The 16,741-nt window shown below is 44.7% G+C and overlaps 2 pseudogenes; both read right to left on the reverse strand.

Annotated features, from left to right (window-relative positions):
* Positions 1-925, reverse strand: part of LOC102920708 (charged multivesicular body protein 1B2-like) — a 40,038-nt pseudogene extending 39,113 nt beyond the window's left edge.
* A 1,440-nt stretch (positions 926-2,365) lies between these two features.
* On the reverse strand, positions 2,366-9,167 carry LOC143269874 (charged multivesicular body protein 1B2-like; annotated as a pseudogene).
* Positions 9,168-16,741: the final 7,574 nt, after the last annotated feature.

The raw sequence follows: 16,741 nt of genomic DNA on the forward strand, positions 1-16,741 counted from the left end.
AATTCTGGGAAGCGGAAGGCTGAGGTGGAGAGACACTGCCAGCTGCCACCATGACCAGCAGCATGTGAAGACACTGGTAAGAAACCAGCCACATGGCAAGGTATAGATTTATGGAAATGGATTAATTTAAGATATAAGAACAGTTAGCAAGAAGCCTGCCACGGCCATACAGTTTGTAAGCAATATAAGTCTCTGTGTTTACTTGGTTGGGTCTGAGCGGCTGTGGGACTGGCGGGTGACAAAGATTTGTCCTGACTGTGGGCAAAGCAGGAAAACTCTAGCTACAAAAAGAGGACTTAAAAAGAGTTTAGCAGCAAGTAAATTTGAAGGGCCTCTGTAGACCTGAACACAAGGAGGTACATCTAGGCTCATGTGCCCCGAGTGGATACAGAAGTTTCTTCCCACCCACCTTGCCCTCTGCTCTGCCTCTGCTCAGTGGTGTCAAATTGTTTACCCACTTGTTGCAGATGTCATTTGAAATCCCGAGCTCTGTGCGTATTTCCTTCCATTAGGAAAACCAAAGAATGCAGAGGATAACACAAAGCCAATAGGACATAGAAACTTCATAGATGAACTTCTGCTGACAATGGGCAGCACAGGTGAGGGGCCTTTGAGGTCTGCTGTGGCCGTTTCCTTCTATGGTATCAGTACCAAATAGTATTTGGCAACACCCACTACTGTGCATTAGAGAATTGTTTAGTGGGAAAATGGTCAATTCATGTCTAGTGTCTGAAGCACTGTAGATCATTTGTAACCCTCTGACTTGAATGGCAACCTTCAGTGGTTCATTTTAAACTGGACCGATCATTCCAGTGAATAAAGGAGTAGACACTACCAAGCTGTTACCTGCATTATAGGAATTCTAATAGCACTCAAAAGTGTTGAGAGATTAATGTGACCAAGAACCTGAATTCCCTCACTTCATGTCATAGAGACCTCTCTAATTGGCTCTGAACAGAACCTCTTCCTGCATAAACAATACTTGTTTTAATAGCCAAGTCTTAACTAAAGCTGTTTAAATATTTTGGTAGTATACAATATACTGCAGTTTAAAAAAAAAACATTGGCTTTATATGTGTGTTGCCTGAATGGCTATCTATGTATTATGTATGTACAGAGCCCATCAGGGCCAGGACATCAAATCTACTGGAACAGGAATTACCTTTGTGAGTCACAGTAAAGATGCAGGAATCCAAACCAGGTCCTTTCCTAGAGCAGCAAATGCTCTTAACCACTGGCTAAGATCTCCCTCCAACCATCAATGCCACTAATTTAAAGATTTTAGCTTTTGATGATTCACTTGGGAGACTATCCCACTCTCCTCTCTGACCAAAGTCAGGTCCCTGAGTGGGAAGGAGTCAGGCTGGTGGGATCTTGATATGTAAATGCTACATCACTGTAAAGAGCTTTCCTAGCACCTCATGAGATGTCTTCAGGAATTATATGACTGGATAACTGGAGCTGACCTGGGTACCACTCTTGACCAGTGTAGAGCAAACTCCCACTGTCATTTTAATCCAGCACTGTCACTGATCAGAAAGTCAGCACTCTATCATCACATTTTCCACCTTCACTTTGGAGATCTCAGCCTGAGCAATCATTCAAGGAAGATTTCTAGGCATTAAATGTTCATTTGGTTTTAGAAGATGGTAGGTAGACAGAAGACAGCAGAACAGCCTGACTGAGAGCATGGACATGCTCTGCATGAGGGATGGAGAGGAAATAATTTCAGGGTTCTTCACACTTTCCATCTGGAGCCTATGTCTCCATCATGGTCCCTAGACGGTCTATACACCTCCACTTTTCTTGGAGGACCTTCTTACAGACATGCTTAATGGACCTCATTTATACAGACAAGGAGATTGGGAATGAGGACCTCACCATGGTAGCTAAACACTGCCAGTAGAACCTAGCATTTCTATGACATTAGGAGTCTGGTAACCTGATCTTCAGAGTCCCGGGGGGAACAAGTAGCTGGTTGCAAGGAAAGAAGTTTGGTCCAAAAAAGGGTGGACAGTGTTGCCAAAATCATTCTTCACAACACCATTTCCAATTGATAAGAACTTCATGCTTCAGGGTGAGCAAGGCTAAAGTGGATGGGCAGATCTATTAAGAGACTTCTAAGGAGGTCACAGTCTTGTTATCTGCAATTCTTGTCCCCTAATTCTCATACCGTCTCCCCAGATCCTTAGCTTTGGAGCTGAGGACCTAGGACCAAGCAGTGACCTTGCACAGTGGCCTCATCTGGAGTATGACCCATTCAGGCTCTGCTTCTGCATTGCTGGTTTGAACTTGTGACTCCTGGCTGTTCATTGAAAGTCCTGGCAGGAGGTTCTGTCAAGTGTCTGAGCTTCCTGTTCGGCAGTCAGCTCTTCAGCAGGGGAGATGTCCCCATGCCCAGAGCCACCTCAACATCAACAGGCATTGGGCAGAACTCTGAAGAACAAGCACACTTCGGGATCATAGGGATCCTGGCTCCTTAGCTTCACCCTCCCTGAGATGTAAGCACATTTTCTAGTACAATCCTCAGTGAGAGGACCCATCTATGGGACAGCTGTTCTAGGCTTCAGACACACCCCATTATGGTCACAGAAGGCCAGATGAGGCTATTTCTTCTGTAAAACACAGACTTGCCATGATCCTTCACTAGTGTCCACTACAACTTGAAGACTTCTTGTCCCTTCACAACAGTTGAGAAACCTTGGGAATTTACTAAGTATTTATACATTATTCCTTATTTGAAAGTTTCCCATCATATACTCCAATCTGCTCATCTGAGACATTCTATATCCTCCCCTAATCCCTGAAGCATCCCACTAAGAAACTCCCTCAAAATCGTTTAAAACCAAAGAACAGCAGACCACCTCACTCCTGTCTGTCCAAGACCTCTTCATTCATCCTGGTGTCATTGGGTGCTTCAGTGTGTCACCCAGTGTACCCTTAGTCCAGTGAGACCCACCAACAACATACTCATTGCAAAGAGTCACTGGTCTAGTTCAAGGTCCAGAGTCATCCTTGGACCTTCAAACTCTGCTTGGATACCATCCTGTTACCCTGACTCAGAGATCCTGTGGTTATTGATCCACAGTACCAGTCCCTTCATGCACTCTCTGTTCCACAGTTCAGATGGGGTAGATGTTAGGGTGGGCCAGTCCCAGTGGCCTTGACTGACTAGATCAGCTACCACCCAGACCCACACCCTGGGCCTTGGATTGGCCCACCCTAAAAGATTTTCCTAAGGTAGTCCAATGTGAGTATATTTAACCTTACTACCTGAACAAAACTAGATAAAGAGAATGACTGAAAGCCCCTCCCATTCAAGATCATGGAAACATACAGTATTTCTAAGTCCCACAAGCCAGCCTAAAGTTCACATCTGGACACAGCCAGATGCAGACAGGCAGCAGGTGAGCTCCAGTCCATTATCCTCTGTTGAACACGGGATGGAGTTAGAAAAATAATACATGGAGAGCTTCTATCCATAGGCTGCAATGCCCTTCACACATGTCCATCTCCTGTGCATCTGAACCCAAGGCCTGAAATGCTTGAACTTGGGGATTTTCATCCAAGTCCCTGTCATCAGGTTCAGGTTGTCTGATGAATCCACACCAGCTGGCCTCTAGTTTTCTCAGAGACCTGAGGTTTATCCCTTTTCCCAGTGAATTATGCTGAACCTCTCTGCAGAAGTCAGAATTCTGAAGCCAGCCCCACTCAAGAGGACCAAGATCTGGTACCTGGCCCTGCCCTGGGGTCCTGCTGTTGACTCAAAACTGCATATGAAGTTTTGGGACATTTGCTGAGCCTGAAACTGGACCCTGTCACACCATGCAGCTCTTTGGTGCCTGGTGCATCTGGATTTGCTTTGGCTCCTGTCTGTTGAATCTGTTGAGTCTGCACAAAAGCAGGTCCCTGAATTTGTCAGGAAGAGCGGCAGCTTTAAGAAAAGATGGGAGAGCAGAGAAATAGTCAATCCACAGGACAGGAGGAGGAAGGCATCACAGCTGCAGGGCTGGCTGCCTCTCCAGGTTATTTTCTCCACTCAGGGGTGGCCCTCTCAGGCTCCAGAACTTCCAGTGTATAATTAACCACTCCCACAGGAGGGCTTCTCCTTCCTCTGTCTTGCCTAGCACAAAGCTCTGGGCTGACTCTTGAGAAAGCTGTCTGAAAAGCCATAGGAGAAACACTCTGTGCAATTCCCTTAATGCTCATCCACTGTTCTGGTTCCCAACACTGTTCTTAATTCTCTACAGATGAAGACACATGAAGACACACTGCAGTCCAGAACAGTTTGGCTCCTGCTGCAAACCAGCTGGTCTCATCTCAGTGAACGTTCTAGTAACAGCTTAACTCCAGGTTCACAAGCTTGGAGGGCGTCAATCATGAGGGGCTGACCCCTCTGAGGGCATGGTGTGTGTGGCCAGACCACTTGTATTTCATGGCAGAAGGACCCAGACCAAGGTAACGACCAAAACACAAGTGAGACTCCATGAGCAAACAATCCCTGTCACAATGATGCTCAGGCTCAGCTCCCATCCATGTTCCACTCTTCATTGAAGACTTCTATGAATTGGATAACTTTCTAGACCCTGACATCACTGAGCACATCTCACTCCTGGATTACTTTTAAGATTTATGATCTTTACTAAGACTGGGTATAGCAATGAAGGGTTTGCTTTTGTAGGTCTGAAGTCAGCACATTCCTGAATCTATTGGGTAGGGAGAATTGGCACCTGAAAATGCACAGGCCACAGATGCACATCCTGGTGTGGATTCCATTCTAAATGCATTAGCTCCCAACCAGCTTTCTGGGGACATCACCTGCTTCCACGGAGCTAGCCAGGCTAATGTCCCCACCTGACTATGCATGCTATTGTAGGGTCATTTGAGGGTCATGATATGATGCCTGTGAGTTTGTGGGTTTCCAGTACAGAAGTGCCGAGGCAGGTCACAGGTGTAGTTCTGCAGATGCCTTTGCCAAAAGCTCCCCTAGTTCTTGGCCTAGTTACTCAGATGGGAGTGGTCTGGACACTCAGATCTAAGGTTCAAGTTAGTTTTGCCCACCTGCCAACTTAAAGGTCTATAGGCCGAGGCTTCATTTCACTGTTGTATTGTCAAGGGGCCGTCCTGAGGCTCCTGACATCCCGCATCCCTGTACCAGAGTGTAGGATGACAGGCACCTGTCACCACAACCACTTTGATTCTCTTTCCTGAGATGGAGTGTAACTCCCTGTAGCCCAGGCTGGCCAGGAATGTTCCGTGAACTGCCCACTTTTGTCCCCATAGAGCTGTGATGACAGCTGCTGACTGACTGGACACCAGTGTTAGGTCTTCTGGAGTTCTCACCCAAAATAATTTTATATTTAGCATTTATTTCAAATATGTAATGCAGATATTTTCAAACAGTTTCTGTATGTAGCCCAGGCAGGCCTCTATACTCTGCCTAAATATTTCTGCCTAATGTGTGTTTTGAGAAGCTCACTAGAATCCTGAAGAGTTAACTCACACCTGGAATCTCCTGTCAATGTTTTATGAATGACAGCACATGAGATTGTTTAATATCTTATAAATACGGTAATAAAATTCTTTTTGATTCTTACCATAGGCATGATAGAACATGCCTTTAATGACAGCACACAGGAGACAGACAGATCTGCATGTTTAAGGACACACTGGTGCAATAATGTGAGTTTCTACAGGAGAGAAAGGTACGTATAGACTGACCCTGTTTTTAAAAAGTTAATTTATAAAAATAAATACATATTCAGGAATCTGTGTCCCTCTACAGTGGTGAAGTTGTAGGGTTATATCCTTGATTTCAACCAATTGTTTAGAATTAAAATGAACCACTGTGTCACAGCAGAACCCCACATTAGGGACATTGGTGACAGCATCCTTAGCCTTTCTCTCCCTTCCTCATTCATGGGGACTGCCCATGTCAAAGGACAGGACCCTGGGAAGCCCAATCTAATACAGGACCCTGTTGAAACCCATCTAGGTATGCTACAAACTCCCTCATGAGTATGAACATGACAATACAACCAAGAATAGAGTGGGATTGGATCAAGAGTCAATTCTGATCTTTTAGTGCTTATTTTGTAAATATGTCCCTGATGTCCATCCACTGAGGACAGTAACAGCACATTGGCCCAGCTAGGCCACCTCTAAGTGAGCATACATTTCTGAAGAGGTCACTGGGAAGTCAATCAAGAACACCTCAAGGATCAAAACATGGACAAGAGGACAAGTGTCCTTCAGTACTTATGTTCAAGGGATTTCTTGGTCTGATTTTGACCTTGTCACATATGACTTGGTTTAATCACAGCTCAGCTTCTGCATACCTTCCTCAGATCTGAGTCTCTGAAGAGCTGTTTAAGCTGCCTTAGCGAAAGTTAGCAACAATGAGATGTATGAGAGGGATGGAAACCTCCCCTTAGAAGATGGCTGTTTCACAATGACCTTCCTCACAAGTGTGAAGAGATTTTTTGAAGCATATTTGCTTGTTGTGGGTACAGTAGAGATGACCTAGGAGGTACTCCTAGGGAAACACTCAGAGTAATCACGTGTTGTAGATTTCTCAATATCACTGGTATGTTACTCCTGTAGCTGTGTGAATGTAAAACATTAGGCTCTTCCTCACTTCTTAGCCCAGCTAAGAACCTTGGGGAGTCTCTGGAATAAGAGCCATCTATGATTCTTGTGAGATAACTTGACAGCTTCAAGATGTGGACTGGTCATGGAGAGAGAACAAGCATGATTAGAAGGTTGGGACTTTGAGCCCCACACCCTGAAACCAGAACCCCAGAGCAGAGAGTGAGGGGATTGTCAGTGGCCAGTGCTGTGATCAATCAAGCCTACATGATGAATCTCCTTTGATCAGAGTGGATTAAGTGGCTCAAAAGTTCAGAGCACACAGTACTCATGTAGAGAACCCAAGTTAGGCTCCTGGTTCCTAGAGGTTGTATGTGACTTATATCCCCTAAAATTTAAGATCTAGGATGACCCAAAAATCTGGCTTCTTAAGAGTTACTGGCATCCCATGCCTTTACTAAAACACATACCTACACATAAGAACTTAAAGAGGTCTCACATCTAGCAACTAATGCCCCGTGAACCCTGATCTTTGGGTGCCACTGTTCCTGTGCCCAGTGATACTGGCCCCTCCTCTGCCTCCCCATCCAAGAACTCCTGAGTTCATGTTGACCATGTCTCTGTGACAGTTCATCCTGCTCTGTAGAAGAAACACTTGCATCATCATATCCTGCCTGACCCGGAAGCTCCATACTGAGATCAAGGGCAGCTTCCCCTGCCCTTTCCTGAAGCACCATTACCACTTGGTTCTGTAGGGTGTTAGGGTGGTTGTGCGATGCATTGCATCTTCCAGTGCTGTGTTTGAACATGCAATGTTTCAAACTGGTGTTCAAATTTGTCTATTAAGGCAGAAATCCTTTCAAAGTTCGTACTCCTCAATGTAGCATCCATAGACCTAAGGACACCTGCCATCCATTTTTTCACTCTGCCTATTGTTACTGCACTTTGACCTCTGGCTGTTGGCGCATCAACCCTAGCACTTGCTCTCAAAGAAATTGATTGCATTTAGAGCATGTATCAACAAATCAAGCATCTATTCTTGAAACCTCTGGACTGCCGTTCTGAATGGACTTTTTATATCTTGGCCCTTTCAGCTTTTTGTTCTTTATCACATTTTGTAAAATTCCTGTTTTGGAATTGGTGTCTGGTCTTCCATGTTTGTCTAAAATATCGTGTGTGTGTGTGTGTGTGTGTGTGTGTGTTTGTGTGTGTGTGTGTGTGTGAATAAAGCTGCACTCTAGTTAGAAAAACACCATACATGCCAAAAAGTTTGAGCATTGTTTACATATGATACTTTGCCTTGTTTATTTTGTAGTGCACTAAGAATTTCAGGGAATTTCTACATTGGCAGATTTATAGTTCTATATATTATGTGTAAAGGTGTAAGAGATATTTTTGTAGATGTCTTTGACAGAGCTAGCATTAGTTATATAATATATATCTTTCTCAAATATTAGAACAAACATCTAGCACCAAAATACTACTAAAGTAATTTTGTCAGAATAAAGGCTTTTTTTAATTGCAAGAATTTTTCAGTCAAAAAAAAAAAAAAAAGATGCTGTGGGATGGTCTGTATGTCAAGTTGCTCTGACTGGTCAATAAATAAAACACTGATTGGCCAGTGGCCAGGCAGGAAGTAGGTGGGACAAGGAGAGAATTCTGGGAAGCAGAAGGCTGAGGTGGAGAGACACTGCCAGCTGCCACCATGACCAGCAGCATGTGAAGACACTGGTAAGCCACCAGCCACATGGCAAGGTATAGATTTATGGAAATGGATTAATTTAAGCATTAAGAACAGTTAGCAAGAAGCCTGCCACGGCCATACAGTTTGTAAGCAATATAAGTCTCTGTGTTTACTTGGTTGGGTCTGAGCGGCTGTGGGACTGGCGGGTGACAAAGATTTGTCCTGACTGTGGGCAAAGCAGGAAAACTCTAGCTACAAAAAGAGGACTTAAAAAGAGTTTAGCAGCAAGTAAATTTGAAGGGCCTCTGTAGACCTGAACACAAGGAGGTACATCTAGGCTCATGTGCCCCGAGTGGATACAGAAGTTTCTTCCCACCCACCTTGCCCTCTGCTCTGCCTCTGTCAGTGGTGTCAAATTGTTTACCCACTTGTTGCAGATGTCATTTGAAATCCCGAGCTCTGTGCATATTTCCTTCCATTAGGAAAACCAAAGAATGCAGAGGATAACACAAAGCCAATAGGACATAGAAACTTCATAGATGAACTTCTGCTGACAATGGACAGCATAGGTGTTGGGCCTTTGAGGTCTGCTGTGGCCATTTCCTTCTATGGTATCAGTACCAAATAGTATTTGGCAACACCCACTACTGTGCATTAGAGAATTGTTTAGTGTGAAAATGGTCAATTCAGGTCTAGTGTCTGAAGCACTGTAGATCATTTGTAACCCTCTGACTTGAATGGCAACCTTCAGTGGTTCATTTTAAACTGGAACGATCATTCCAGTGAATAAAGGAGTAGACACTACCAAGCTGTTACCTGCATTATAGGAATTCTAATAGCACTCAAAAGTGTTGAGAGATTAATGTGACCAAGAACCTGAATTCCCTCACTTCATGTCTTAGAGACCTCTCTAATTGGCTCTCAACAGAACCTCTTCCTGCATAAACAATACTTGTTTTAATAGCCAAGTCTTAACTAAAGCATTTCAAATATTTTGGTAGTATACAATATACTGCAGTTTAAAAAAAACATTGGCTTTATAATATGTGTGTTGCCTGAATGGCTATGTATTATGTATGTACAGAGCCCATCAGGGCCAGGACATCAAATCTACTGGAACAGGAATTACATTTGTGAGTCACAGTAAAGATGCAGGAATCCAAACCAGGTCCTTTCCTAGAGCAGCAAATGCTCTTAACCACTGGCTAAGATCTCTCTCCAACCATCAGTGCCACTAATTTAATGATTTTAGCTTTTGATGATTTACTTGGGAGACTATCCCACTCTCCTCTCTGACCAAAGTCAAGTCCCTGAGTGGGAAGGAATCAGGCTGGTGGGATCTTGATATGTAAATGCTACATCACTGTGAAGTGCTTTCCTAGCACCTCATGAGATGTCTTCAGGAATTATATGACTGGATAACTGGAGCTGACCTGGGTACCACTCTTGACCAGTGTAGAGCAAACTCCCACTGTCATTTTAATCCAGCCCTGTCACCTATCAGAAAGAGTCAGCACTCTATCATCACATTTTCCACCTTCACTTTGGAATCATTCAAGAAAGGGAAGATTTCTAGGCATTAAATGTTCATTTGGTTTTAGAAGATGGTAGGTAGACAGAAGACAGCAGAACAGCCTGACTGAGAGCATGGACATGCTCTGCATGAGGGATGGAGAGGAAATAATTTCAGGGTTCTTCACACTTTCCATCTGGAGCCTATGTCTCCATCATGGTCCCTAGACGGTCTATACACCTCCACTTCTCTTGGAGGACTTCTTACAGACATGCTTAATGGACCTCATTTATACAGACAAGGACATTGGGAACCAGGACCTCACCATGGTAGCTAAACACTGCCAGTAGAACCTAGCATTTCTATGACATTAGGAGTCTGGTAACCTGATCTTCAGAGTCCCGGGGGGAACAAGTAGCCAGTTGCAAGGAAAGAAGTTTGGTCCAAAAAAGGGTGGACAGTGTTGCCAAAATCATTCTTCACAACACCATTTCCAATTGATAAGAACTTTATGCTTCAGGGTGAGCAAGGCTAAAGTGGATGGGCAGATCTATTAAGAGACTTCTAAGGAGGCCACAGTCTTGTTATCTGCAATTCTTGTCCCCTAATTCTCATACCGTCTCCCCACATCCTTAGCTCTGGAGCTGAGGACCTAGGACCAAGCAGTGACCTTGCACAGTGGCCTCATCTGGAGTGTGACCCATTCTGGCTCTGCTTCTGCATTGCTGGTTTGAACTTGTGACTCCTGGCTGTACAGTGAAAATCCTGGCAGGAGGTTCTGTCAAGTGTCTGAGCTTCCTGTTCGGCAGTCAGCTCTTCAGCAGGGGAGCTCTCCCCATGCCCAGAGCCACCTCAACATCAACAGGCATTGGGCAGAACTCTTAAGAACAAGCACACTTCGGGATCATAGGGATCCTGGCTCCTTAGCTTCATCCTCCCTGAGATGTAAGCACATTTTCTAGTACAATCCTCAGTGAGAGGACCCATCTATGGGACAGCTGTTCTAGGCTTCAGACACACCCCATTATGGTCACAGAAGGCCAGATGAGGCTATTTCTTCTGTAAAACACAGACTTGCCATGATCCTTCACTAGTGTCCACTACAACTTGAAGACATCTTGTCCCTTCACAACAGTTGAGAAAACTTGGGAATTTACTAAGTATTTATACATTATTCCTTATTTGAAAGTTTCCCATCATACACTCCAATCTGCTCATCTGAGACATTCTATATCCTCCCCTCATCCCTGAAGCATCCCACTAAGAAACTCCCTCAAAATCATTTAAAACCAAAGAACAGCAGACCACCTCACTCCTGTCTGTCTAAGACCTCTTCATTCATCCTGGTGTCATTGGGTGCTTCAGTGTGTCACCCAGTGTACCCTTAGTCCAGTGAGACCCACCAACATCATACTCATTGCAAAGAGTCACTGGTCTAGTTCAAGGTCCAGAGTCATCCTTGGACCTTCAAAACTCTGCTTGGATACCATCCTGTTACCCTGACTCAGAGATCCTGTGGTTATTGATCCACAGTACCAGTCCCTTCATGCACTCTGTTCCACAGTTCAGATGGGGTAGATATTAGGGTGGGCCAGTCCCAGTGGCCTTGACTGACTAGATCAGCTACCACCCAGACCCACACCCTGGACCTTGGATTGGCCCACCCTAAAAGATTTTCCTAAGGTAGTCCAATGTGATTAAATTTAACCTTACTTCCTGAACAAAACTAGATAAAGAGATTGACTGAAAGCCCCTCCCATTCAAGACCGTGGAGACATACAGTATTTCTAAGTCCCACAAGCCAGCCTAAAGTTCACATCTGGACACAGCCAGATGCAGACAGGCAGCAGGTGAGCTCCAGTCCATTACCCTCTGTTGAACACGGGATGCAGTTAGAAAAATAATGCATGGAGAGGTTCTATCCATAGGCTGCAATGCCCTTCACACATGTCCATCTCCTGTGCATCTGAACCCAAGGCCTGAAATGCTTGAACTTGGGGATTTTCATCCAAGTCCCTGTCATCAGGTTCAGGTTGCCTGATGAATCCACACCAGCTGGCCTCTAGTTTTCTCAGAAGACCTGAGGTTTATCCCCCTTTCTCAGTGAATTATGAACCTCTCCGCAGAAGGCAGACTTCTGAAGCCAGCCCCACTCAAGAGGACCAAGATCTGGTACCTGGCCCCGCCCTAGGGTCCTGCTGTTGACTCAAAACTACATATGAAGTTTTGGGACATTTGCTGAGCCTGAAACTGGACCCTGTCACACCATGCAGCTCTTTGGTGCCTGGTGCATCTGGATTTGCTTTGGCTCCTGTCTGTTGAATCTGTTGAGTCTGCACAAAAGCAGGTCCCTGAATTTGTCAGGGAGAGCGGCAGCTTTAAGAAAAGATGGGAGAGCAGAGAAATAGTCAATCCACAGAAAAGGAGAAGGGAGGTATAAAACTACAGTGCAGGCTCCCTCTCCAGGTTATTTTCTCCACTCAAGGATGGCCTGATCACTTTCCCAAACACCCCGAGTATAAGCCCCTCCCTTAGGGGAGCTTTTTCCTCAGTCTTCAAGACAAAACGCAGGGCTGACCCAAGAGAAATCTGTCTAAAACAGCCATTGGAGAAACACTCCTCAATTCAAGTGCCTTAACACCCATCCACTGCTTTTTCCCCAAAATGTTTTTAAGTCTCTTCAGCTGAAGACACATGAAGACACATTGATGGCATTTATGTAGTGTCAATTTTAAACATCATTTTGATCATTCTTGTTTTATCCCTAAAAGCGTTAGTTTATGAGTGCTAAGTTGGTTTATGTGAGTGCCAAGATACAAGTCTTAGAATAACTTATTAAAATGGATCATAGAGATATTCCTGTCCAACAGGGGAACTAAAAGAACTAATCTCAACATTGAATTATAAAGTTACAGAGAAAGAGACTAAGACTTTAAAATAGCCAACCTTAATTTATCCAGTAACTTACAGGAACTACCAAATGGTAGATATCCCCAAGACTCTAAGTTATGAATGGACTCCTTTGTAAATGTTGCATTTGAGAGATTCAAGGAAGCAATAGTCTTAGGTGGCATGTACTCACCTTTTGGAAAGCAGATTTTAAACTCATAGTCACCTTGCAATAAAATTATCCCTCAAGACTAGAGAGATTTGGTTACAGCAGTCTTGGAGGCTGGTCCCAATTATAGTGGAGGGCCTGGGTGAAGGATGAGGCTAAGACCATTGAAAAATGGAGTAGGGCTAGAGGTCTAGAAATTTCCCAAGATCAACATCTTAGAGAGGGTGGTTATGCTGTTGTATAAAGACAATTTTATATGATGGCTACACCCTGGGTTTATGCCTCACAGCATCCTTGAATGCTTGGGACAGAATTGAAGTAGGAAAGAAAATTGTATCATTTACTAAAGTTATGCAAGGCCCAAAAGAAAACTTCACTGATTTCTTATGAAGAATGACTTCAGCCGTGAATATAATGATACCAAATTCAGAACAATGGGGGATCTTGAACACATACACGTCCATCTCCCTTGACTCTGAACCCAAGCCCTGAAATGCTTGAACTTGAGCATTTTCATCCAAGTCCCTGTCATCAGGTTCAGATAGGCTGATGAATCCACACCAGCTGGCCTCTACTTTTCACAGAAGACCTGAGGTTTACCCCTTTTCCCAGTGCATTATGCTGACACACTCCTCAAAAAAGGCATTGGCTTCTGAGTACAGCTCCACTCAAGAGGACCAAGATCTGGTACCTGGCCCTGCCCTAGAGTCCTGCTGTTGATTCAAAACTACATGTGAAAGTTTGGGACATTTGCTGAGCCTGAAACTGGACCCTGAAACACTATGCAGCTGTTTGAAGCCTGGTGCATCTGGATTTGTTTGGCTCTTCTCTGTGGGATTTCCACACCTTGCACTAAGACCATGCCAGTTCCCTGAATTTGTCAGGAAGAGCTGCAGCTTTCAGAACAGCAGAGAGAGCAGAGCAATAGTCAATCCACAGGACAGGAGGAGGAAGGCATCACAGCTGCAGGACTGGCTGCCTCTCCAGGTTATTTTCTCCACTCAGGGGTGGTCCTCTCAGGCTCCAGAACTTCCAGTGTATAATTAACCACTCCCACAGGAGGGCTTCTCCTTCCTCTGTCTTGCCTAGCACAAAGCTCCAGGCTGACTCTCGAGAAAGCTGTCTGAAAAGCCATAGGGGAACCACTCAATGCAGTTCCCTTAATGCTCATCCACTGCTCCTGTTCCCCACTGTTTTTAATTCTCTACAGATGAAGACACATGAAGACACACTGCAGTCCAGAACAGTTTGGCTCCTGCTGCAAACCAGCTGGTCTCATCTCAGTGAAGGTTCCTGTAACAGCTTAACTCCAGGTTCACAAGCTTGGAGGGAGTCAATCATGAGGGGCTGACCCCTCTGAGGACATGGTGTGTGTGGCCAGACCACTTGTATTTCATGGCAGAAGGACCCAGAACAAGGTAACGACCAAAACACAAGTGAGACTCCATGAGCAAACAATCCCTGTCACAATGATGCTCAGGCTCAGCTCCCATCCATGTTCCACTCTTCATTGAAAACCTCTAGGAATTGGCTAACTTTCTAGACCCTGACATCACTGAGCACATCTCACTCCTGGATTACTTTTAAGATTTATGATCTTTACTAAGACTGGGTATAGCAATGAAGGGTTTGCTTTTGTAGGTCTGAAGTCAGCACATTCCTGAATCTATTGGGTAGGGAGAATTGGCACCTGCAGATGCACAGGCCACAGATGCACATCCTGGTGTGGATTCCATTCTAAATGCATTAGCTCCCAACCAGCTTTCTGGGGACATCACCTGCTTCCACGGAGCTAGCCAGGCTAATGTCCCCACCTGACTATGCATGCTATTGTAGGGTCATTTGAGGGTCATGATATGATGCCTGTGAGTTTGTGGGTTTCCAGTACAGAATTACCAAGGCAGGTCACAGGTGTAGTTCTGCAGATGCCTTTGCCAAGAGCTCCCCTAGTTACTCAGATGGGAGTGGTTTTTCTACTCAGATCTGGGGTTCAACAGATTGTCCACCTGCCAACTTAAAGGTCTATAGGCTGAGGCTTCATTTCACTGTTGTATTGTGAAGGGGCTGTCCTGAGGCTCCTGACATCCCGCATCCCTGTCCCAGAGCGTAGGATGACAAGCACTTGTCACCACATCCACTTTGGTTCTCTTTGCTGAGATGGAGTGTAACTCCATGTAGCCCAGGCTGGCCAGGAATGTTCCGTGAACTGCCCACTTTTGTCCCCATAGAGCTGTGATGACAGCTGCTGACTGACTGGACACCAGAGTTAGGTCTTCTGGAGTTCTCACCCAAAATAATTTCATATTTAGCATTTATTTCAAATATGTAATGCAGATATTTTCAAACAGTTTCTGTATGTAGCCCAGGCAGGCCTCTACACTCTGCCTAAAGACTTTCTGCCTAATGTGTGTTTTGAGAAGCTCACTGGAGTCCTGAATAGTTAACTCACACCTGGAATCTCCTGTCAATGTTTTAGGAATCACAGCACATGAGATTGTTTAATGTCTTATAAATACAGTAATAAAATTTTTGTTTCTTACCATAGGCATGATAGAACATGCCTTTAATGACAGCACACAGGAGACAGACAGATCTGCATGTTTAAGGACATACTGGTGCAATAATGTGAGTTTCTGCAGGAGAGCAAGGTACGTATAGACTGACCCTGTTTTTAAAAAGTTAATTTATAAAAATAAATACATATTCAGGAATCTGTGTCCCTCTACAGTGGTGAAGTTGTAGTGTTATGTCCCTGATTTCAACCAATTGTTTAGAATTAAAATGAACCACCGCGTCACAGCAGAACCCCACATTAGGGACACTGGTGACAGCATCCTTAGCCTTTCTCTCCCTTCCTCATTCAAAGGACAGGACCCTGGGAAGCCCAATCTAATACAGGACCCTGTTGAAACCCATCTAGGTATGCTACAAACTCCCTCATGAGTATGAGCTGTAACAATACTACCCAGAATAGGTGGGATTCGAGCAAGAGTGAATTTTGACCTTATAGTGCTTATGTTGCAAATATGACCCTGATGTCCATCAAAAGGTCCATTAGGAACACCTCGAGGACCATAACACAGACAAGTGAACAAGTGTCATTAAGCAGGTATGTTGCTCAAGGGAATTCTTGGTCTGTTGTTGACCTTGTCACATATGACTTGGTTTAACCTCAGCACAGCTTCCACATACCTTCCTCAGATCTGAGTTTCTTAGGAGCCTTTCCAGGTGACTCAGTGAATGTTAGCAACAATGAGATGTATGAGAGGGATGGAAACCTCCCCTTAGAAGATGGCTGTTTCACAATGACCTTCCTCACAAGTGTGAAGAGATTTTTTGAAGCATATTTGCTTGTTGTGGGTACAGTAGAGATGACCTAGGAGGTACTCCTAGGGAAACACTCAGAGTAATCAGACTCCCTGGGGAGTCTCTGGAATAAGAGCCGTCTTATGATTCTTGGGAGATAACTTGACAGCTTCAAGATGTGGACTGGTCATGGAGAGAGAACAAGCATGATTAGAAGGTTGGGACTTTGAGCCCCACACCCTGAAACCAAAACCCCAGAGCAGAGAGTGAGGGGATTGTCAGTGGCCAGTGCTGTGATCAATCAAGCCTACATGATGAATCTCCTTTGATCAGAGTGGATAAGTGGCTCAAAAGTTCAGAGCACACAGTACTCATGTAGAGGACCCAAATTAGGCTCCTGGTTCCAGGAGGTTGTATGTGACATATCCCCTAAAATTTAAGAGCTAGGATGACCCAAAAATCTCTGGCTTCTTCGAGTTCCTGGCATCCCATGCCTTTACTAAAACACATACCTACACATAAGATCTGAAAGAGGTCTCACACCCTAGCGACTAGTGCTCTGTGACCCCGATCTGGGGGTGCCCCTGTTCCT

Source organism: Peromyscus maniculatus, chromosome 21, assembly GCF_049852395.1.
Source record: "Peromyscus maniculatus bairdii isolate BWxNUB_F1_BW_parent chromosome 21, HU_Pman_BW_mat_3.1, whole genome shotgun sequence".
NCBI lineage: Eukaryota > Metazoa > Chordata > Mammalia > Rodentia > Cricetidae > Peromyscus > Peromyscus maniculatus.